The following is a 24,211-nucleotide window of genomic DNA, read 5'->3' as shown; positions in this document are numbered from 1 at the left end:
TCGTGTAGGTTAGGATCCATGTTTTTAGGCAGGGGTCCTACATTAAAGGTCTTTCTAAGGTCGTCCGGTACGTCCGCGTATCTGTCTACCAGTCCGCACGTGTTCCGACCCAACCTTCTCAGGAGCGCCCTTCCCGTAGAGGAGCCTCTGAGTCTGATGAGTTGTGCCCCCAATTGAGCCTCGGCAAGCTCATCGAAGGTATTGCTGATTCCGAGTTGGAGTAGCTTCTCGTTTGATGCGTTTCTGGGCAGGTGTAGAGCAATCTTGTATGCCTTCCTGAGAATACAGTCGGCTTGCTCTCGCTCCGCCTTTGTTGTTGCGTGGTAGGGCAAGGAGTAAATAACTCTGCTAACGATTAGGCTGTTGACGAGTTTGAGGGTATCTTCTTCTTTCATCCCGTACCTTCTCTGAGAGACTCTACTGATCATTCTGCCAACCTGCTCCGCGGCTCTTCTCAACAGGCTGATGGTATGGCTGCATTTTCGGCTGCTCTGCAGCCACATGCCTAGGATTCGTACCATGTTCTGTTCTTGGATCAGTTGCCCCTCTAGAACTACTTCCAGCGAGGCTTTGGTATTGATTTCTTCCGATCCTGATGATTTCCGACTTCTCCGTCGAACATCTGAGGCCTCTCTCCCTGACGTAGGTCTCTACGCAGGTCGCAGCTTCTTGTAGTCTGTCTTGCTTCTCCCCTAACGATCCTTGGGTGACCCACACCGTGATGTCGTCGGCATATATCGCGTGTTGGATGCCCGGGATTTCCTTGAGTCGTCTTGCTAGCCCGATCATCGCCATATTGAACAGGGCGGTCGATATCACGGAGCCTTGGGGTGTTCCTTTGCAAGGCGTGGTGAAGACGTCGCTTCTCAGCTCGCCTAGTCCCACGGTCGCTGTTCTGTCGCTCAGGAAGGCCCTGATGTAGTCGTGGGTTCTTCCCCCGCAGTTGGTGTTGTTGATGCCTTCCATGATGGCGGCGTGGCTCACGTTGTCGAAGGCTCCCTTTATGTCGAGGGCCATGACAACGTTTTCGCCACTTCTCGGCATTTTCTCGAGTACTTCCTCCTTGAGTTGGAGTAGTACGTCCTGCGTAGACAGGTGGGCTCTGAACCCGTACATGCTGTCTGGGTACAGTTGGTTCTTCTCTAGGTGCGACTGGATCCTTTTTGTGATTACTTTCTCGTACATCTTGCCCAGGCACGACGTGAGGGAGATCGGCCTGAGGTTCTCGACCTGGAGTTTCTTGCCTGGCTTCGGGATCATTACCACTACCGCGTGTTTCCACTCGGCCGGCACTGTTCCTTCTTGCCAGAGCTTGTTGAAGTAGGCTGTGAGCTGATCTATGGCTCCATCGCTGAGGTTTCTTATGAGCGAGTTCATGATTCTGTCCGCCCCCGCTGCCGTGTTTTTTGTTGCCGACCTGATCGCCTCGACGACTTCCTCTCTCGTTATGGGCCGATCCATGGTTGGATTCTCTTCGCCCTGGTACTCTTCTTGGTAGCTTTCGACCTGGTCTCTGCCGTAGCATTTGACCCGGACTTCCTCGAGTAGCTGTTCGTCCTGCCCGTGTACTGGTGCACCAGCCTCTGAATCGATTTGCCGCTTTGTGATTTGTTCTTGCTCGGTTCCATGAGGGACTTGAGGATCTGCCACGTCCTGGCCGTGCTGAGGGTGCCGTTCAGCGCGTTGCTGAATTGCTGCCATCCTTGCCTAGCCAGCTGCGTTGCATGCTCCTCCGCTTGTTTAGTTATTTCGGCTATTTTAATCTTTAGCTTCCTATTGAACTTCTGTCTTTTCCAATGCTTGGTGAGCCCGCGTCTCGCCTCCCATAGCTTGAGGAGCCGCTTGTCCACCTCCGGAGTTTGTTCGGTTCTATCCACCTCTTTAGTATAGAGTTCTTGGATCTGTCTGAGTTGCTGGCTCCACTCCTCCGCAGATACAATGTCGCCCTTGATCTGCTTGCAGTGTGCTCTGAAGGCGTCCCAGTCCGTTAGGCGGACCTTGCCTATTTTCCGTTTGCGGTTGTGCTGATCCTTATTATGTGGTGGTCGCTTCCAAGGTTCTCGAGCAGGTTCTCCCATTCTGCTTGTCTGGCGCCCCTTACGAAGGTTAAGTCAGGGCACGTGTCTGGACTGACGCTGTTCCCCTGTCCAGTTGGGTGATGTTCGTCGGTTAGCAATTCGCACTCTGCCTGTTCTGCTGCAGCGCAAAATATAAAACACTTGCGGATTAACGGCTTCAGCAAGGTTTTCTTTCGTGATCATGTCATAGCGGAAGGTATTACTTTAAGAGGATTAATTTATATCTCCTCCCCACAGTACGTTCTAGGATTTCATGTTTTGCAGCTATCTGATACAGGATTTTTTTACCTTCGAGATCATATATTCATTTTGTATCGTGATTTTAATATATTTTTCATATTTTTTGTGCTTATGTCGAGTGGATAGGTGCGAGTGTTTAAATGTTTGCCTGCAATTTTTCTAGACACAGCATTTTTTGAAGTTATGACTTTTTTTCTGGGACAATTAGGCGTGGGCAAACAAAACTTTTCACAGATTTTAACCTATGCTTTTTACATGACTCGCACTAGTACCATAAGCCTAAGCCTATCTGTACTTTTATAATGAGGAAGAGCCATTCAATGGTGGCAGTTTTAGTGTACCAAGAAAGAAAAATAAATCATTTTTCATTACTCCTTGTACTTTTATTACAATTATTGTAGGAAAACTGATCACATTGTCTTGCAGAATTTTAATACTACGTGCAGTACATTCTACGGAAATGTATATTGCTAAAAATCTAAAACAAAAATTTAGAAAATTAACATCTAAGTTTGAAACCTAGTGCCAGCTGCATCTATTTATAAGATTGCCAGCATTTTTTATTGCTATGGCTTTCGTTATCACTCTACACCCAAATATCGATCACCATTTTTGAAGTCTCACCGCATCTCAAAGAACACTACGATGAGTTACAATGTTTCTCTATGACATGACCGCCACTTTTGTTTCAATTGCATGCCAGTGACGTGGTTATTATGGCAAGGTAGCAACATGGTCTGCATTCCCGCTTACTCGTCAGAATATTTCAGTTCTCGGATTATTTTTGATAAGCCAACAAACTATTGTGACATATGCGCCGCAAGCTGCCAATCAGTTTAGATCGGTGTACGTAACAAGTTTTGCTGGCAACTGGCAATAACACAGCTATCGACTGCATGTTTCGTTCAACATCGCCACCAATTTCGTAGTTTTGGAACGCTCATTCCAGAGTTTTTGGCATGCTACAATGCGGAAATAAAACAAGTTCAAATTATGGATTGCATGTTTATTAATTCCATACATTTCGGGAACAGCAGTGCTGTTGATTGTGTTGTTTCCTTAGATTTGATGTCACTTAAAACTGTTCCTTTTCGCTTTTCTCGTTAAGGTTCAAGTGCACTTCATGACCTCTCCATCTTCGTTCCAGTACAAGATTTCGAGGTGCTAGATGTAAAAATTCAGGGGGCACTTTGGCTCTTTAAAGTGCTCCAAGGCGAAAGCGTTGCCTGACGCACTGTTTGGTTTTTGAATTTTTACTTTTTTACTTTTTCATATTTTATATTTATTTTTTGTTTTCTTTCTTTTCTCATTTTTATTTCTTATTTTTATTTGCGTCCTCATTTTATTTTTAATTCTTTCATTTTAATTATGAAACCCATGCATTCACTAGATGCGCCTTCAATCATGCTCAAACCCAGGGCCTTCGTGGCGGAGTGGTAGCGTCTCCGCCCAAATGCCAAAGGCCCTGGTACGTTTGTCAGCCTCGACACAATTGTTTTTTTATAAGTAGTGACGCCGAAACTTAGATTCGGAGTGCGTTGCAGCTAGGGCTATCGCTACTTCCTCCATAGCCTGTGTATCCCCGTTACGAACTGAAAGCCCGTCCACGACTTGCATTTGGTGCACCACTGAGATTGTTGATATTCCTTGTACAGGACCCGCAGCGTCCACGAAGAAGGTTCCTTCTTTTGTTGAATAGCACTCGTTCACCTTCTTGCTCTTCGCCACTCGTCTAGCATAATGATGCTCCGGGTGCATGTTTTTGGGAAGCGGAAGCGTAGGAATTTGCTCTTCCACTCTTTAGGTATATCTTGTCTCCCAGCCACTTGCTGCGGAAAGCTAATGTTTAAATCTTCTAAGACCCTGCGGCCGGTCGTAGTTGTGGCCAGTCGCACTACCTGGCTGGTAAGATGGGCGCTAATCAATTCATCAGCCGTGTTGTGTACCCCTAGTTTTAGTAGACGCTCCGTAGATGCTTTCATGGGTAGGCCGAGTGCCTTCTTATAAGCCGTTCGAATGATAACGTCCAGGTGGTTTAGATCGGTCTTCCTCAAACGAAGGTACGGGGCCATGTATACTATCCTGCAGATGACAAAGGCCTGTATTAGTCTAAGGGTATCCTGTTCTTGCATGCCGTTTTTCTTGCTTGTGATCCGAGATATCATACGGATGACTTGTTCGCACACCGTTCGGAGCTTGGTGATCGCTGCTGCGTTCACACCCTTGTTGTTAATGAGCAGCCCCAAAATCCGTATTGTTTCCACCTCGGGAATAGGTGTGTCATGGACCGAGATTTCCAGAGATGCAGTATCCCCCTTCCCTTGCAGGACGAGGAGCTCCGACTTGTCCGGGGAACAGCGCAGTCCGCATTCTTCAGCATACTTTTCAAATGTATTGGCAGCCTCTTGGAGGGCCTCCTCCATCTGTCCCATGTTTCCCTCCATTGTCCATATGGTTATGTCAAACGCGTATAGGGCGTGGCGGATTCCCCTTATGGCATTAAGTTGTTCCGGCAGGTGCATGAGGGCAACGTTGAAGAGCAGTGGAGAAAAGACTGCTCCCTGAGGCGTCCCCCTGGTGCCCATGGGTATCGCCTCGGACCTCGAGTCGCCAATCCTTATATGCGCTTGCCTATCTTGCAAGAAAGCCTTGATGTAATTAAAGGTACGCTTTCCGCAGTGAGTACCCTGTAGATTGTCCAGAATCTTGGAATCCTTCACGTTGTCGAAAGCCCCCTTCAGATCTAATGCCAGTATGGCCCTACTGTTTCGTTTGCGCGGGGGATCGATAACCTTCATCTTCAGCTGCAGTAACACGTCCTGGGTTGACAAGTGTGCCCTAAACCCAAACATTGTGTGAGGTATAATATTGTGGTCTTCTATATACGTAGAAAGTCGCATGTGTACCGCCTTCTCCATCAGTTTCCCGGCGGACGACGTAAGCGAGATGGGCCTGAGGTTATTGATGTTCACCTCCTTTCCAGGCTTAGGAATAAAGCTGACATCAGCCGTCTTCCATGCCTTGGGTAACTGTCCACTTTTCCAGCATTCGTTGATGTACTGCGTGAGATGTTCAAGCGCTTGCTGATTGAGATTGACGAGCAATCCCACCGTCACCCTGTCGTTCCCTGGCGCCGTGCCCCGCCTCATGGCCATAAGCGCCGCCTGTATTTCCTCGACTTCGAACTCTCTGTCCAGGTCCGGATTGTCCATACCCTCATAATCCCGTACTGGCTCGTTGTCTTTCACTGTACAGAGGTACTTGCTCACGAGGGCGGCAACTAGCTGCTGGTCCGTGCCCGCGAAGCCGTGTAGGGCTCTCTTGAGATTACGTTGCTGATCCCCGCGAGACTTAGAGGGCTCTATCAAACATCTAAGAAGACTGCACGTCGCCTTGGTGCTTAGGGTGCCTTTCATGGAGTCGCATTTGGCCAACCAGTTGTTTTTGGCCAGGGATCGTGCATACTCTTCTGCTTGCAAGCTTAATTTCGCGACCTTGATCTTGAGCTTGCGGTTATGTGTTTGACTTTTCCACCGCCGTGTGAGACTTCTTCTGACCTCCCATAGATGTAGTAGGTGGTTGTCAATAGCCGGGACTTCTTCTGATGTCTGAAGCGTACGTGTGAAGCGGTCCCTGACTCTCAGCAGCGACTCAGCCCACTCCTCGTACTTTTCAATGGGCGCGTTGAGCGTAGAGTCTTCCGCCTGTCAGAACAACGACCAGTCCGTGAGCCGTGCATTCCCTCTCGCTATGCGATGCTTATTGTAGTCGAGGCAGATCTTGAGAATGCAGTGGTCACTCCCTAAGGTCTCCTGCGTGTTGTGGCAATCATAGTTTCTCGATCCTTTAACCAACGAGAGATCTGGACATGTAACTCTCGAGACACTGTTTCCAATCCTCCTGGGATGCTGCGGGTCAGTAAGAATCGTCAGTGCTAGGTCCGATATGACCGCAGCGAGTCTCCTGCCCTTAATATCCTCCATACTATATCCCCACAAGGAGCTATACGCGTTAAAATCCCCCACAATGATGAGAGGAGCACTTTTTGCCAATTGCGCGGCCTTTTGGAAAATCTCATCGAAAGACGCACCCCTGTTCTTCGGTCGACTATATATGTTCAACACATACGCACTTCTGCTAGTGCGTACGTTCGGTAAAAGCTGAATAAATGTGTGTTCCACCTCAGTGACTAAATGCAGCTCAATTGTCACAGCCGTGCAATCCTTTTGCACCAGAATGCAAGTGGATGAGCTGTTTTGATGCGTGCTGTATGGTCTGAGTTTGGCTTCCGTATTCACGTCCTGCAGTGCAATAATATCTGGTAATTTATCCAACGAATCTACGTATTGCTGTAGCGAATCCCTCTTCTTTCTGAACCCCCGGCAGTTCCACTGCAAAATCCGCAATTTAGGAGGGCGGGCCATGTTGAACACTAAAGGAAATCGCGCTTGGTGCGTCCGCCCCGGTGTTGGGCGAATCAGCAGCTGCAAGCTGCCTATTAGTCACGCGGCCAGTTAATTTTGGAACCTTCGTCCGCGTACACTCCGCAAGCTCCTGAAGTTTCCGATCGATTCTGATTTCAAAGGCTTGCAGCTTAATCAGACGGGGCTCTAAGATGCCCTGTAAGACCCGCTCTACCGCTGCCTGAATGCCCCTCTCAATAGCTGCCTGAACGTTTTTTTTTTCAATAATAATTTGTAGAGTTCCTTCGAGGCTCGCCTGTATATTTCGCGTTATGCGAGCTTCCAAACGCGGAAGGTCGTTCAGCAAACATCGCTCCACAATAGCCTCAATCCTGGCTTCTTTCTCTCTGACACCAGCCCCCTTATCGGTCTCCGTTGCCACTACGTTACTGTTTCTCTCCCCCTCCTCCTTTTTCTCACCCTAGGGGACAGGAGTTAGTGCCTGTTGAGTAGGTGGGAGGGAAGCATCCTCCTCCATTGCAGATACCCCAAGCGTTTCTTGCATATTTTCTCCCCCTGCCGATGTTCCCAGTTCCTGACTTTTATACTTCGCTAGTTCCTCTTTCAATCTGCTATTTTCCTCCTTAAGTTTCTCAACAGCCAAAGTGGGAGGCGGGGAAGCGGCAACTTGTGCCCAGCTCACCTTGCTACCCGTGGTCTCCTCCGATCCGGCTTTTCCCGTTTTCTTCCCACCTGGACGACCGCTTCCTTCAGGCCCCTGCCGGGACGCCCCCGTTGCGGTCCTCGCTGCGGGACCCGGCGACGGAGTCCCCATCCGCTTCTTCTGTGATTGCGGCCCAGGCCCTGAATTCTTCCGGTCCTCTCTGGATTTACGCTGGTTGCTGGATTTTCTTCCGCCAGGCTTCCGCCCGGCTCCGGCACCATTCCTGTATTTCCAGGTGCAGTCCGCGGAGTTCGTGAGGTGTCCGCCTCCACAGACTAGGCATCGGGGCTGGCACTCGTGCCCCTCTTCTTGGATGATAGTCCCACAGGCCCGGCAGAGCTTATCTCGTGGATTAGGGCAAACGTCCGCTCTATGTCCCACTGTTCCGCAGCGGGTACAAGCTGGTGTGGTCTTCCGGTAGAGTGACGGGCACAGCCTCTCCCCAGTAAAACACGTTGAACGGCACTTTACGGCCCTGGAATGTAATCACCGCCGCGTTCGACTCTCCTAATTTCCTCACACCCACCACGGGAGTGCCTGGCGAGTAAATAGCTTGAGCAATATCTGCTTGGGACACTTTGGAAGCCACTTGAATTACTCCCCGGCAAATATTTTCGGGCATATTGAGGTAGACCTGCACCGTTTGTAATTGGCCGCCAATCCGTAGAGTCTCCACCGCGAGGACTTTCCAAATAAGCGCTGCGTCTCGGATTCCAATCGTGACTATGTTCTGATCCCACGCTGGCCAAATTGCAAGCGCTTGTGATTTGCGTTCGATGCCGACCGCAGCATATATAGCTTCTGCTATCTGATGGGTACCCTTGTAATCTGACAAGTTCAGCTTTCCCTTGGGTTTCACGACGACAACAGAGTCCTCAGTGCCGAACTTGGGCACCACCTCTGGTCTCCAACGCCTCGGTTGAAGCGGTTTGCTTGGCGCCGAAGTAGGGTCGAGGCCGTCAGCAGCGTCTCCACCGCGCAAGCGTTCCTGGCGTTCCAAGCTCACGCGCTTCGCGGACGCTCGCTCTTGCTCTTCTGATTTCTTCCGAATAGCATATTCGGTGACTTCATCGAAGACTGGTTTCTTCGCAGCCTGTAGCTCCACTACTTGCATGCTTTCCGGGTCGTAGCCCCGTGCAAGACTCATGGTGGCCGCGCCTAGTGCCGCGTCAGCGACCCGGCGTCGTCGCCAAGCCTTAGGCTTAGCAGCGGCGCCAATGTGATCGACAGACACAACCCCGTAAAATCGCCAAAGGCAGGCCCACCTGGATGAAAATGGTGTCTACGGGTGCGTGGTAACCTGCTGGACACACCTCAACTAGTGTTGAGCGATGCAGATCGATGGTTTGGCAATAGGACATCCGTTTCGCGGAGCCGACGAGAACCGCGTCCACTCTCCTTGACGGCTCGTAGAAAGAGATACCGCAGTGGAGAGCTACGAAATAGTTTCGACCACCTAGGGATCTTCAGCGTGCACTGAGATCGCACAGCATACGGACGCCTTTGCTTTTCGTCTTTAAGATCTAGCGCACGCAAGACACTTTCCATACGAGACAACCAGTGCAGCGTGATTAGATGTGGTTGGGCCGAGCGTATATATCCTTCTGGCCGAAGTTTCTAAGCACACCATCATTTGTGCATTGCAATCGCCCCCAAAGCTGTAGCCGTCTCAACGAGAACATGTGTGAAGAGCCAAGGAGGTTCAAAGGGCGGTTTTTAGCTTCGTCGCCGTGGTAACTGTAAGGCCGGCCGCGGGTGCAGGAAGTCCAATATCCACGGATGCGGCTTTCAATTGTAAACGAGAGTCTTCGGTGGCAAATGTAGAGGAGAATTGGAGAGTGTTTTTGACGCACCGCCGCCGTCTTCACGTACTCCTTACACTGTAGGTATCGTCGGAGAGCTGGCCGATTTCCCATAGCTGCCCACACTGCCGCGTGGCCTAGCAATGGCGTCTTTCAATGATGGCGGTAACGAACGCCGGTTAAAGGAACTACAGCGTCGCCATGACGTACTGACTCAACACGTCAGGAACGGGTCCCTCTTTAACTTGTTTACCGAGATTGCAAAGGGTGTCCGAAAAGAACATTACGGCGGCTCTCTAGCAATGCATGAGCATCAATTTTGTTTCTTTTTCTTGTCCGCCGAGAGCCCCGCCGTATTCGGCTTTCTTCTTCTGTTACTGACGGACCACTCTTATTGATAGCAAATTGGAGCGCATTATGTCAAGGATGTGACTATGAACGCGAGCAGAGATCGAGGCAGGCTGTGTGCGGGAGGCGAGTCAGAAGAAAGCCCCTGGCAGGAGTCGGTGCGGACATCCCTTACCGGACAGAGAGTGATGTCGTATTTGTTTTTGATTTCGTTTGCGTTGGCAGCGAGATCCTGGGTTCGAGACTGAACCCAAAGATGCCCCATCGGCCTTCTCTACATATCATCAAATCCCCACGTTCTACAAACTCAGCAGCATGACACTGCCACCACCCCACAGTACCTTGTCGCCCTTATCCAGCGCCGCATGGCGAAAATTACCGACAGGCTGCTTCATTTCCCCCCGCCGTCTCTCATGGTTTCACCCCACCTTTCCTCCTGATTTTAATGCCTGTGGCGTGCCCAGATCCACACTTTTCCGCTACCTTTGGGAATCTCCTTCCGCAAAGGTGGTGGTGGTGGTGGTGGTGAAAAACTTTAATCAAAGAGAGCTTGAGGGTAAAAAAAAAAACCTGCTGCATGGTTGGTATCCTTAGTCCGGGACACCGCATGACGATGCCCCGTCTCGCGCCCGCTTGACCAGAGCCTTTGGGACTCCAGTGTGGAGCAGTTGAGGAGGGCAGTCTCCCATGCCTCTCGGGTGGGGGTGGGGGAGGGGGAAGGTGAGGATTCTGAGTACATGCCCACACCATGTGAAAGATATCGCAGATCTCTCCACAGTGCGGGCAGCGCCCATCTGTGTTCGGATCGATGTGTTTTGCTATTGCAGGACAGAGTCATCCCCAATCCCACTCATGCTTCCTGGGAGACGGCTCTACGGACCGCTCAGCACGCCGGCCAGAAACGGCTGGTGGATCGGGCTTTACGTGAACCACAAGCCCGTGGACTCCTGGACCAGTAGGTGACCACCCTGGAAGATTTTTTTCTGTTTGTAATAAAGTTGTTTCTATCCATTACTACAATCCACGGTTCAGTTCCTACCTCGCATGATATTTTGATTGGAGAACTGGTGCTTGGGCGGGGCACTGTAAGTGATCACTCCTTATTCTTTGCTAACTAAGAGTTTAAAAACGGTGTTAAAAGTCTTGCGTGTGCATTTTTCGCGAACCATATTATCACACAAATATTTACGTTCTCTTTAGGTTCAACCGCCACTATACTGTCCACAATCTAAAAAAAGGAGCATTCGAGATTGCAAACACTGCTCGGTATTTGTATTTTATTGCGTAAGCAATACTACGCCAGGTTTGGAGCCGTCGCGTAGCTCCCGGCGTTGACCTTGAACAGCGTTGCTTCAGCCGCGCTCCCCAAGATGGCAGCGCCGAGCAGTTTGCTTTGCTAAAAAAAACAGTGCCGTTGAAGCGGAGACGCTACCACTCCGCCACGAGGACTGAGGCTTTGGCCTAGAATAAAGGCTCATCTAGTGAATGCATGGGTCTGATAAATAGAATAAGAGAAACTAAAAACCAAATTAAGAAAAAGAAACGTTGAAAAGAAAAAGTAACAAAAATAAAAAGATACAATACAAAGGCTAAAACATGAAAAATAAGAAACTTCACTTGGAAACGCTTTCGCCTTGCGTCGATGGTGTTCGAATGATATCTGTTAAGCAATTAGCCTAATTTCTAGTCAGACCACATAAATAAAAAATAACACCGAGTAGGAAATTGGTCAAGTTGGGGAATCGAATCAGGAGCTCCAGAGCCGACGAGCACGCTTACCACTCCACCATGCCAGCTCGATAATTTGGAATGAACAAAGGTGCGTCTAGAGAATATGGTCTGTCCGATCACTCCCATCTGCTTCCCTTCCCGTTACCTCGAGGTTCAGGTGTCCACCGAGTTATGCGAGACAGATAGATTTCCTTTCCTGAAAAACCAATTTACCTTCGAGCAAGGTGTACAGCCGAACGGGCGATGGCGTTCTGTGGACTCCCTGGCAGCGTGGCGGAATGGTCACGTGACCACGTATGGCGGCGCCAATGCTCCCGCGCTGTTAAGCGTCTATAGCTGTGCGCTTGCCTTGGCGTGAATGCTTTGCTGTGCAGTCATCTAAGGAGAAGTGACAGCGGCAGGAAAAAGCGAGAAAGCGACGACGTGCACAAGAGACGCCAGAACAGCATGAAGAACGTCTTGCGAAGCGTCGTGCTTAGGATGCAGCTCGGCGACAACGTTCTACCTCGCAGAGTGGTTCCACATCATCCATCACCGATGAACCTCAGCACGTGACTGCTCAGGGACGCTGCAATTCTACCAGGCGAAAAAGAATGCGCCGTAGAATCGCCAGAAGAACGCGCGCACCATTGCTTACGCAATTTACCCGGTTTAACCAGAGCCAAACCACTGCCAATTTTTTTATCTTCAGACTAGCAAATTCTGCAGCAACTTTATCGCGTCACTTACAAACATAACTGGAACCATGCACTTAAAATATGAACTGAAGGCCGCCGCGGTGGCTGAGGGGTTATGGTGCTCGGCTGCCGACCCGAAAGATTCAGATTCAGATTCAGATTCAGATTTATTTCAACAACACTTGGTTGCCGAGGAGGCGAACAAAAAGGCAATAAAAAGTTGCCTGACGAAGCGTCCGCCCCCTTTACACTCTACAACTGAGCAGTGGGCAGGTTTAACCAAAGAAAACAGACCGTAACACCAAAGAGACATTGCATATAACATTATACACGAAAACAAAAAAAAAAGAAAAAACAAGAAAACAGCTCATATTCGCTTAAGGCACACAATTAAGAAATGCTGCAAAAAGTATATTCGTCAGTCAACATTGTTACACAGAATTGCACATAAAATACAAATATCGGTGTCCCTGAACATAACAAAAAGGCATGAAGAGCTTAACTAAGCCGGCCAAAGTAAGGTTTTCTTTTCTAATAGAACATGGATTTTTTATTTTTTTATAGGGCAGATATGTGCAGAAAAAGTAAGCCATTGCTATGTCACAAAAAGAAATGGGTTAGCTTTTTGCTAAATGCTTTCATGGAACGACTGTCGTGAATGATTTCTATAATACCCGGGTACTTATTTATAAGATCAGCGATTCGATACTTTAGCGTTTGTGTACCGTAGTTCGTACGCACTAGTTCTTTTCTACAGGTAATATGCCGAAGGTTATGGTCGTGGTCTCTAAAGAAGAAAGTTTGCGAGAACCCAGCCGGGTCCATTTTTATTTGATCATATATTTTCAAAGCTACTCTTTTGTTCATGATATTCGTGATAGTTAATATCTGATGTTTTCCGAAAAGTGGGGCTGAGGGGGCTCTATATGGAGAGTTTTCTATTAATCGTATGGCTCGTTTTTGTAGTATAAGCAGGTTTTCCATGTTTGTTTTTGTCGTAGTTCCCCAGACAAGAATACAATATTGCAAACGAGAAAAAACTAGACTATAATACAACTGTTTCTTTAACCACATTGGTAGTAAGTTCTTTACTTTAAAGATAATTCCGATTGATCTGGAAATATCTTTTCGTATTTTTTCTATGTGCAAAGACCAGCTCAGATTTTCTTGAAAAATAACCCCCAGAAATTTGTGAGAGTTTACTCGTTCTAGGTGTTCCCCACGAAATTGTATAATAGGTTCTCTACTGATGGCTTTATTTCTGGGACGGAAAATAATGTACTTTGTTTTATTAGTGTTCAAGGCTAATTGATTAATGTTAAGCCATTGTGATAGGTTGCTTAGCCAGCTGTTTGTTTGCCTTTCAAGCATTTCTAAGTCTGTTCCAGAAAAAAATACATTAGTATCGTCTGCATACAGGATTATATCTGGCGTAAGTGGAATATCGATAATGTCATTAATATAAAACAAAAACAGTAAGGGCCCTAAGATGGAGCCTTGTGGGACTCCGTATTTTATTGTTCCTAGACCTGATTTTGCTTGGTTTATCTGCACGTATTGTTGTCGACTATCTAAGTAACTTTTTATTAAGTCAAATGCGATTCCTCTGATTCCATAGTTGTATAACTTTTGCAACAATATATTGTGTTTGATGGAATCAAACGCTTTCTTGAAGTCAAGGAAAAGTCCTATTGTATGATATTTTTGCTCAAAGTTGCTTATTATTTTATCTTTAGTGTTAAGTAATGCTTTTTCAGTGGACTTGTCTTTCTGAAAGCCATATTGTTGTTCTGCAATTATACCTTCTTGTTTACAAAAATTTATTAAGCGAATGTAAATAACCTGCTCCATAATTTTTGAAAAGACTGGCAAAACCGATATTGGTCGGTAATTGTTTAAGTCGTTTTCGTTTCCCCCTTTAAAAATTACTGACACTTTCGCAATCTTTAGCTCATGAGGGAACACCCCAGTAGAAAGGATTAAATTACATATGTGAGAAAGCGGACTGCTGACATGCTGTGCTACTGATTTTATGGGTTGGACCCTGAGATCATCTATTCCAGAAGATTTACTATTACTTAGCTGTCGTATAATGGCACAAATTTCTTCTGAAGTTGTAGGAACCAGGAAAATCGAGTCCCTGAATATTGATTTCATGTGTGTTTTATGCTGAATATTATTGTCTATGTTGGGATTGGGAGCCCCAGCAGCTAAAAAGCGATCATTAAATTTGTTTGCCAGCGGGGTCCCTGTGCAAGGCACACCTTCAATTGTCAATTCGGTAAGGTCCCTTCTCTCACCCTTAGACATCAAATTATTTACGGTGGTCCAAACTTTTTTGGGATTGTTATAAATCTCAGTGAACTTGCTTTCGTAATACATGGCTCGCGAACGTTTGATATCAGAATTAAGTTTATTTCTGAATGTTTTGAACTGAGTAAGAGTATTTGGATCCCTGGTTTTGATAAATAGTGCGAACATCTTGTCACGTTTCTTTATTCTTCTAACAAGGGCAGCGTTTATCCAGGGTTTCCTTGCCTTTTTTGTTTTTCGAAATTCATCGACAGGAAATGCAAGTTCGTATTGCTTTTTAACTTCGCTGACAAAGATATCATACGCTAGAACAGGATCGGCTGAAGAATATACTTGTTCCCAGCTTGTTTCTGCTAGTAAGTTCTGAAAAAGTGTTACCTTTTCTGCACAAAAATTCCTATATTTTATGGCTTTAGAGGTGTTATTTTGAGGTTCCCTAGTTTTAATGTGCTTCAGAAATAAAAATATTGGCAGGTGATCACTTATTTCATATGATAACACTCCAGCTTCTAGGTCATTCGTATCATAATTTGTAAAACACAGGTCCAGTAAGGACGCAGATATTTCTGTTACTCTAGTCGGTACAGGAATCAGGTTTTCACATCCGAAGCAAAGGAGGATATCTTCAAGCTTTTGTTTGTTAGGGTGAGGAGAGGCAAAATCAATATTTAAGTCTCCACATAAAACAACATGCTTGCCAATGTCTGCACAATATTCTAGTACATTTTCAAGAAAATCCAAAAACACACCTACGGTTCCATTGGGAGGCCGGTACATGATAACAAATATTGTGTTGACACATCCTATCATGATCGTTTCATAACTAGAATTTATAGCAGTATATTCTGTGATGACATTAAAGTTAAGATTGTTTTTTATGTATATCGTAACGCCTCCGCCACGTTTCTTTGTTCGAAATACTGATGTAGATTTGTAACCTTCAAAATTAAAGACGTCGTGTTCATTTGAGAACCAGGTTTCGGTAAATGCCAAGAGATCAAATTCATGACGAAAAGTTTCTAAAAGTAAATCAACAGGTTCTTTCTTATTTCTTAGACTTCGAGCGTTTAAATGAAACAAGGAAAAACTAGAGCTATTCTGAGCTTTGCAACGCCTGAAAGAATCTGTGCTGTGATAGCCTAAAGTTGGAGGATGATCCAGATCTGAAAAGCAAGCCATCATTTCTAAATGGCCACCTGTTAAAGTGCATTTTGGTCATGGGTTATCGTATCAGCTCCAAGTCTTCAATGGTTGTAATGTTGATAATCTTATCACGCGCGTTGCGCCGCACGAACAGTTTTCCATTTTTCACCCAGGCAAACTTGTATTCCTTTTCGGTAGCTTTAGTTTTCATGAGCCACAGTAGCTTTTTGTTATGGGCTGTCAGGTTTTCATTCAAAAAGATTTTCGAATCTGCATCCCTTAGTTCTTTCTTTTTTGCAAGCCATTTGTCCCTGACAATGCGTGAAGCAAAACGTACAAGCACTGGAGCTACCTTGTCAACATTATTTTCGTCCTTTCTTGTAGGAAGGCGGTGTATTGCTTCTACATCGGACTCGGAAAGCGGCGGAAGGTCGAGATCATTAGCCAAAAGGTTCAGCTTTTCTAGAAGGTTTTCGCTGTTATGCTGCTGCAAACCGTGGATTTCAAGGTTTTGACGCCTTGAATATTGTTCAAGGTTGTTGACTTCCCTTTTCAGCTGTTCGATTTCTCCTTCTTTTAACTTTGTCTCGAGCTTTTCCACACGCTTTTCAAGACCGGATATGTCTGCACTTTGTTTTTCCATACGTGCTATGACTTCATCATATTTTGTTGACATCAATTCTACGGATTTCTCAATGTCATCCACAGTTGTTTTTATAGTCTCGAGTGTTTCTAGTTTCTCTTTGATTGTGAGAACCTCTGCAAGCATGCGGCGAATCTCTGCAATTTCTTGGGCAAGGTCTACTGTTGCCTCAGTGCTGCTGCAACGAGATTTTGTCGCTTTACAGGTTGGACATTTCCAAGCTTTCTTCGTGGCCTGCGACATTTTCTTGCAGGCATTTTCGGCAACACCAGAGCAGGTGCCAATGTGGTAACAAGATTTACAATCTGCACATGTTAGGAAAACCTCGTCATCAGTCAGTGAAACTTTACATGAGAAACAAGTATCCATCGCGCAGAAAAAAAAACAAAAAAAAACACCTTTCACTCAGCAGCAGTGGCAGCCATTTAAAAACTGAATGAAAAATGGAGACTAACCTGTAACAATTCCTGGGATCAGTAGGCGATACGATTTCTATGCTGCCACCGCTGCAGAGTGAAATGCGGTAGCCGACGCTGGTGGGTCCCTTTTGTAGCTGCCTTTCGGTGACGTAACGACCCGAGGTTTCCGGGAGCCAGTCAGTGGGCGTAGCAGACCGGCATAGTGCGGTGACGGGGCAGCGCTCCTGTTATCGTTGACGACGTAGTACCTGTAACAATTTCTGGGATCAGTAGGCGATACGATTTCTATGCTGCCACCGCTGCAGAGTGAAATGCGGTAGCCGACGCTGGTGGGTCCCTTTTGTAGCTGCCTTTCGGTGACGTAACGACCCGAGGTTTCCGGGAGCCAGTCAGTGGGCGTAGCAGACCGGCATACTGCGGTGACGGGGCAGCGCTCCTGTTATCGTTGACGACGTAGTACCTGTAACAATTTCTGGGATCAGTAGGCGATACGATTTCTATGCTGCCACCGCTGCAGAGTGAAATGCGGGTTCGATCCTAGCGCGGCGGTCCATCTTCGATGGACGAGAAATTCTAGAGGCCCGTGTACTGTGTGATGTCAGTGCACGTTAAAAAACGCCAGGTGCTCCAAATTTCAGGAGCCCTTCACTAAAACGTCTCTTATAGCCTGAGTCGCTTTGGACGTTAAACTCCATAAACCAAACCATAACAAAACCTGAAGTTCAGAGCTTTATAACTGACTCATTCTTGCGCCTGAACATATATTCTTTCCATATGCGCTGTATACATACTTCTAATGGAGCGGCCACTTCACAGACTCGGAAGTGAGTGAGTAGAAACTTTATTGATTTCTAAGATTTAGCGTGCGGTGGAGGTCTTCTTCAAGTCTTCTCTTCAAGTCTTGAGGTTGCCTCCTTAGCCTTGGGTGGTCACCTAGTCCAGGGCTCCACTGAGTCTGGCCACCTCGCTTGCGTGTGCTATGAGTGCCCTTTGGGGCTCTAGCTCGCAGCTGGTGAGCCGGCTCTCCCATTGCTCCGCACTTGGTGTGTCGTGTTTGTGGAACGATATGTTTCTGTCGCATTCCCATGTTATGTGGTATAGTGTTGGCCTCGCTTCGCACCAAGGGCATGTGGCGCGGTATTTTGTGCGGAACATCTTCCTCAGTATATATAAGTTGGGGAAGGAGCCTGTCTGTAGCTTCCGCCATTTTGCGGCTTCTTCCTTGCTTAGCTCTTTGTGTGGTGGGGGGTATTTGTATCTTAGCCCCCTGTATAAACTTAGTGTTTCAGAGTACCCAGCCCCTAGGCTAGTCCAGAGCTCCTCCGGGGCTTGTGACCCCCCAGCTCGGATAGTAAGCCCTCGAGCTAGTTCGTCCGCCCTTTCGTTGCCACAGACCCCCGCGTGGCCTGGTATCCAAATTATGTTATGTTTCTCTCTCCTCCCCGAGGGTGTCCCCTCGCTGAGGATCCTGAGTGTCGTTTTGCCTACCCTTCCTTTTGTGTAGTTTCGACACGCTTATTGTGAGTCTGTTAAGATATTCAAGGGTCTCCCCTTTCTATCCCCCTCCCTCATTGCTAGGGCTATCGCTATCTCCTCCGCCTCTGCTACATTTGATTCCCTGGCCGTGAGGCTCGTTATGTGTTCTCCCTGGTGGTTGACGACTACCGCCACCATTTTATTTCCTCGTTCACCATAGTACAGGGAAGCGTCGGTGTATACCGTGCTGTCCCTGTGCCCTATTGTTTTTTAATAGTATTCTGCCCTGGCTCTCCTCCTGCTGGCATGGAGGTTTGGGTCCATGTTGCGGGGGATGGGTTGTACGCTTATGTTTCTTCTTAGTGCGTCTGGTATGTTTGCCCTGTTGTTGTGATGGTTCTCCGTCTCCCGACCCAACCTAGTCAGAAGTGCTCGTCCGGTTCTTGTGTCGCTGAGTCTTTGAAGTTGTGCCTTTATTTGGCATTCACTCAGCTCTTCAAAAGTGTTGTTTAGCCCTAGTTGCATTAGCTTCTCGTTGGACGTGTTCCTTGGTAGATGTAAGGCTATCTTGTACGCTTTGCGAAGGATAGCTTCTGCTTGCTCTCTTTCAGCTTTGATGGTTACGTGGTATGGTAGTGAGTATGTTATTCGACTGACTATGAGGCTGTTCACTAGTCTGATTGTGTCTTCTTCCTTCATGCCATGCCTTTTGCTGGCTACTCTATCATTCGGCCTACTTGCTCCGCCGCTTTGCGTAGCAGGCTGAGTGTGTGGCTGCATTTCCTGCTACCTTGCAGCCACATACCGAGTATTCTTATCATTCTTTGTTCCGGTATGTTCTGCCCTTCTAGTTTCACCTCGAGGTTAGCCTCTGTAGGGTGCCTTCCTACTCTGAGAAGTTCGTACTTTTCGGTGGAACACCTTAGGTTCCTCTTCTTCATGTATCCTTCAGTGCAGGTGGCTGCCGCTTGTAGACTTTCTTCTTTGCTTCCTAGCCAGCCTTCGCTGGTCCATATGGTGATGTCATCCGCATACATTGCGTGTCTGATTCCTTGTATCTGGCTGAGCTCTTTGGCTAGGATGATCATTGATATGTTGAAGAGCACTGGTGATATCACTGAGCTTTGTGGAGTTCCCCTGCATGGTGTTTGAAAGACCTCACTTCGTAGGTCTCCCAAACCCACCGTTGCAGTTCTGTTTGTGAGGAAGCTTCTCACGTAGTCGTGTGTTTTCTTTCCGCAGTTGGTGGCGTTGATGCCTTCCATGATTGCTGCGTGGGATACGTTGTCGAAGGCCCCTTTGATGTCCACGGCCATGACTACGTTTTCCCCTTTGCTTGGCATTGTTTCTAGTACTTCTTCGATGAGCTGAAGCAGCACGTCTTGGGTCGATAGATGTTCCCTGAAGTCGAACATGGTGTTGGGGTACCATCCTCCGTCTTCTAGGTGTCTGTATTCTTTTAGTGATGATTCTTTCGAAAAGCTTGCCCAGACACGATGTTATCGAGATAGGTCTGAGAATTTCTATCTGCAGTTTTTTGCCTGGTTTGGGTATCATAACGACTTCAGCGTGTTTCCACTCTTTCGGAACCGTTCCCTCTTCCCAGAGTTTGTTTAAGTATTTTGTGAGCTGTTCTACCGCTTCATCGCTGAGATTTCTTATCAACGAGTTCTGGACCTTGTCCGCCCCCGCTGCCGTGTTCTTTGTCGTTGCCCTTATGGCTTGAATAACTTCTTCTCTTGTTATCGGTTTTTCCATGTCCTGGTTTTATTTCCCTTGGTATTCTCCTTGGTAGGCTTTCACCTGTTCTTTTCCGTAGCATTTCTCTTTTACTGCTTGGATTAGCTGCTCCTCCGTCCCTTCGTATTGGTGGATCAGTCTTTGTATCGATTTGTTACTTTCTGCTTTGTTCTTCGATGGGTCCATGAGCTTCCTTAGTATTTGCCACGTTCTGGCCGTGTCTAGGGTGCCATTCAGTGTTGTGCTGAATTGTTGCCATCCCTGTCTAGCCAGTTGTGTTGCGTATTCTTCCGCTCGCTTGGTGATTTCTGCTATCTTCTTTTTTAGTTTCCTGTTAAGCTTCTGTTTCTTCCAGCGTTTGGTTAGGCTTTTCCTTGCCTCCCATAGGCCGAGGAGTCGTTTGTCTACCTCTGGTGCCTGTTCTGTGCGGTTAACTTCTTTGGTATATGTATCTCTTATTTGTTTAAGTTGTTGGCTCCATTCTTCTAAAGACGTGATGTCGCCTTTGATGCTTTTGCAGTGGGTGCGGAAAGCGTCCCAGTCTGTCAGTCTTGCCTTGCCTGTTTTCCTTCTGATGCTTTCGGCTTCAATGGCCACTCTGATTATAAAGTGGTCGCTGCCTAGGTTCTCCTGTGTGTTTTCCCACTCTGCTTGTTTAGCTCCTCTGACAAAGGTTTGGTCGGGACACGTGTCTACGCTTACGCTGTTGCCTTGCCTTGTGGGTTGGCTCTCATCCGTAAGTAGCTCGCAGCCTGTGTTTTCTGCTGCTGTACATATGCTCCGCCCTTTTATGTCCTCTTTTCTGCTGCCCCATTGCGGGCTTTTCGCGTTGAAGTCTCCTGCTATAACTAGGGTGTTCTGCCCTGCAAGTTTCTTTGCCTCCGCGAAAAGCTTGATGAAATCTCCCCTGTTTTTAGGTGGGCTATATATGTTTATAACAAAAGTGCTTTTTGCTTTCCTTTTCCTTTTGGGAATTATTTCAGTTATCACGTGTTCTAGGTGTGTGTCTGCTATTTCCCCATGATTTATTGCTGTTATTGTGTCGCTAATGAGTGTTGCTGTTTTCCCTTTTTCCTGGCATGAGTAGCCTCTTAGGGTTGGGGTACAGTTTGTTTCTTGTAATAAGATTAGGTCTAATGGGGTTCCCCTAGTGCTAATGAATTGCTGCAGGAGCCCCTGCTTGCGCCTGTAGCCCCTGCAGTTCCATTGCCAAATCTCTAGTTGTTGTCCTCCTGCCATGTTGCTGTGTTGCAGCTACTATTGTTCCCTTGAGTTTCTGTACCGAACCTCCGCTCATTAAAGAGGCGGTCTCTGGCGTCGTTTAGTGTTCTCTTTGTTGTTTGATTTTTAACGTAATTACGGAAGCTCTGGTCTTGCAAAGCTATCTTCTGGCTTAGTTGTTGCATTTGTTGCTGCATTTGTTGTTGCATTTGCAGCATGAGTGTTTTTAGGTCTTCCCCTGCCGTGTTGGTCTCCCCCATGTTTTGTGGGTTCTCTATAGTTTGTGGTGGTGGTGTTGGCGTTCTCACTGGTGAGAAACCTGTTCTCCGTATCTCCTGTAGTTCTGCGATTAAGTCGCTGATCTGCTTTCTTAGCTGCCTATTCTCCTTTCTTATGTTGTTGATTTCTGCTCTTAGGCTTTCGTTTTCTGCCTTGGTGTCTGTTGTGTTGTTTTCCTCGTGCGGAGCAAAAAGTATTAAGCATGAAATGCTTTTAGCCCCCGTTGTCGGCAGTGTGGCGACGTCACGCCGAGACCGAGAGCCATCATCCGGGCACTGAAATCCACTCATCAGGGCACTGAATTCCAGTCATCCGGGCACTGAAATCCAGTCATCCGGGCACTGAAATCCAGTCATCCGGGCACTGAAATCCAGTCATCCGGGCACTGAATTCCAGTCATCCGGGCTCTGAAACGAGAGCATCCGGGCACCGTACGAGACTTAGCGAGATTTAACGAGACTCTGTAAGCCCTCCTACGCGACCGCCATGCAAGCGCTGGTTGGTCTCCAAAGGAGTCAGTAAAAAAATCTCTGCCTCTCCCGTAAACGAGAGTACAGTAAGCATGAAATGTTTACGGGCCTAATGTCATCTCGGTGGACACCCGAACCGCACCGTACAGGAAGGGAGGAACGCCACCACCCGTTCAGCGCGATGCCTTGCCATTTGAACGCAAGGTTTTTTGAGGAAAGGAAATGGCGCAGTAATTCTCTGCCATCTCGGTGGACACCCGAACCGCACCGTAAAGGAAGGGAGGAACGCCACCACCCGTTCGGCGCGATGCCTTGCCCTTTGAACGCAGCGCTTCTCCCCCGGGCCCCTGTGCGCCTGCGCGGCTTTGCTTCGATGCGCGAAGCCCCTAAGAGATCACGTATGTCAACGAAGTGTAACGTGGCATTTATGTGCCTTTTGCACGCGTTATTAGAAATCGGAAATTATAATTCCGTGCATTATCAAACCCACAGCTCCACTGATATCTTGATAAACATTGAGAAGGCACTGGCAGCAGTTATTTTTTGTCTCGTTTGGAGACCAACCGGCGCTTGCATGCCGGTCGCGCAGGAGGGCTTACAGAGTCTCGTTAATTCTCGTTAAGTCTCGTACGGTGCCCGGATGTTCTCGTTTCAGAGCCCGGATGAGTGGATTTCAGTGCCCGGATGACTGGAATTCAGTGCCCGGATGACTGGAATTCAGTGCCCGGATGAGTGGATTTCAATGCCCGGATGAGTGGATTTCAATGCCCGGATGAGTGGATTTCAATGCCCGGATGAGTGGATTTCAATGCCCGGATGAGTGGATCTCGGTCTCGGCGTGACGTCACCACACTGCCGACAACGGGGGCTAAAAGCATTTCATGCTTAATAACTTCTGCCAGTGCCTTCTCAATGTTTTTCAAGATATCAGTCGCTGTGCGTTTGATAATGCACGGAATTATAATTTCCGATTTCTAATAACGCGTGCAAAAAGCACATAAATGCCACGATACACTTCGTTGTCATACGTGATCTCTTAGGGGCTTCGCGCATCGAAGCAAAGCCGCACACGGGCCCGGGGGAGACGCGCTGCGTTCAAAGGGCAAGGCATCGCGCCGAACGGGTGGTGGCGTTCCTCCCTTCCATTACGGTGTGGTTCGGGTGTCCACCGAGATGGCAGAGAATTACTGCGCCATTTCCTTTCCTCAAAAAACCTTGCGTTCAAATGGCAAGGCATCGCGCTGAACGGGTGGTGGCGTTCCTCCCTTCCTTGACGGTGCGGTTCGGGTGTCCACCGAGATGACATTAGGCCCGTAACATTTCATGCTTACTCTACTCTCGGTTACGGGAGAGGCAGAGTTTTTTTGGGAGAACCGCCTCCCCAGCTTACCTTAACTCCGCCGCTTTTCTTCTGCTGCGTTTGCTGCTGGCTGGCCGTGGTCTGGCTCGCCTCGCCTCGTCCCCGGCTCTGGCTCCGGTCCCGGCTGCGGCTGTTGCTGCGTCCCCTGGACTCGCTTCGGTAGTCAGGTTGTTTCTCCTGGTCCTCGTTCCGGAACCAGCGTGGTCGTCGTCCTCCATTTCTGCCTTGGCTGCGGCCGCGTTGCTGCTGACCCCATGCTCGTAGCTCTCCGAATGATTTTAGTCGCTGTGTGCATTCCCGTGCTCCTGTGACGTGGGAGCCCTTGCACACGAGGCTCTTCGGTACGCATTGGTGTTGCGTCTCCGGATTTGCTTGGCCGCATTGCCTGCACGCCTTGCTTTCCGGGTTTGGGCATACATCTGCTCGATGCCCTTGCTTGTAGCAGTTGTAGCATATCTGCCTCGTTGGTATGTATGGGTGGCACCACATCTCTCCCCCGTAGAGCAGGACTTGCTTGGGAAGGATTGGGCCGCTGAAGGTAATGACTGCTGTGCTGGATCTCCCTAGCATTCGTGCCGCCAAAATCTTCACTCCGTGCGTTCTTGTCCTTAGGGTCGCCTTTAATTCTTCTTCTGGGGTTCCCGGGTCTACCCCGCGGATAACTCCCCGTAGCGTTCCCTCCGGCGCCGCCACGTCTGCCGTGACTTGGTAGCTTCTTCCACCGAAGTTCAGCTGCGCTATGTTTCTGACTTGTTTGGCTGTCTCTTCCTTATTCGTGCTGACGATTATGATGTTCGAGCCGTTGCGCAGTCGGATTATAAGGTCTTCTGCCTTGCATCCATGCCCGGTGGCTGCAACCACCGCTCGCGCCACTTGGTGTGTTTGCAGCTCTCGCACTGCTAGTCCCTTTGGCCTCAGGATCACCTTTAAATCTTCTTTCGGTAGGGGAGGGAGTCTCCTCTTCGGCGCTCCTTCCCTCTCGCCTTGCTTGGTTGTGCTTTGTTTGTCGCCTGTGCTTTTCCCTCCGCTCGAGGGGCTCGGATCCCCCGTCACGTGGCCTGCCGTCGCTTCCTGGCTCTTCCGTATTTTCTTGTGCCGCCGTTGCGATATGGCTACTGTCCAGTCTGAGTCCGAATCGTATTCG

At 48.1% G+C, this 24,211-nt stretch overlaps 1 pseudogene; it reads right to left on the bottom strand.

Annotated features, from left to right (window-relative positions):
- Window positions 1-3,428: 3,428 nt before the first annotated feature.
- LOC149346258 (uncharacterized) lies at window positions 3,429-8,592 on the bottom strand (annotated as a pseudogene).
- Window positions 8,593-24,211: the final 15,619 nt, after the last annotated feature.

The sequence above is a fragment of the Amblyomma mixtum genome, chromosome 4 (assembly GCF_055824585.1).
Source record: "Amblyomma mixtum isolate Tamu chromosome 4, ASM5582458v1, whole genome shotgun sequence".
NCBI lineage: Eukaryota > Metazoa > Arthropoda > Arachnida > Ixodida > Ixodidae > Amblyomma > Amblyomma mixtum.
This window is presented reverse-complemented; position numbering and strand designations above follow the sequence as displayed.